This window comes from Penaeus monodon, chromosome 30, assembly GCF_015228065.2.
Source record: "Penaeus monodon isolate SGIC_2016 chromosome 30, NSTDA_Pmon_1, whole genome shotgun sequence".
Classification (NCBI taxonomy): Eukaryota; Metazoa; Arthropoda; class Malacostraca; order Decapoda; family Penaeidae; genus Penaeus; species Penaeus monodon.
In genome coordinates, this window is record NC_051415.1 from 29,793,646 (window position 1) to 29,794,071 (window position 426).

Consider the following 426-nt stretch of genomic DNA (forward strand, 5'->3'; position numbering starts at 1 on the left):
AATGATGAGTGTAATGCCTCAATTGCATTCAGAATGATACAAGTTTTCACATTCATTTGCGAGTTGTTAATCAGACATACGAACAATCATTGGATACCCATATTTTAAATGGGTAGGGGGAATGTATGTATTTGATATTTTATTGACATATTGAAGTTGATGATTCTGTACAAGCTATACAAGCTTATAGCATTGTGCCATTCACAGCAGAATGAATGGGTGAAGAATTTATTAAACTGTAGAGCAATATAAAGGTTGGGGAGAACTTAATGTGTAACATATAAGTAATTAAGTACTCAGTAATCATAGTAATGTAGAAAGTTTTGATACATAAAGGAAACTCTTTTAAGTATGTGATTGCTATAAGTGAAGACATTTTGCCACAGATCTTAGGAAAATGGTGAACACTTTATGTAAATATTATAA

The 426-nt window shown here is 31.0% G+C and overlaps 1 protein-coding gene across 7 annotated transcripts in view; it reads left to right on the forward strand.

The window, feature by feature from the left end:
- LOC119592694 (longitudinals lacking protein-like) overlaps window positions 1-426 on the forward strand; it is a 99,390-nt gene that overhangs the window by 22,982 nt on the left and 75,982 nt on the right. The window lies entirely within an intron of this gene.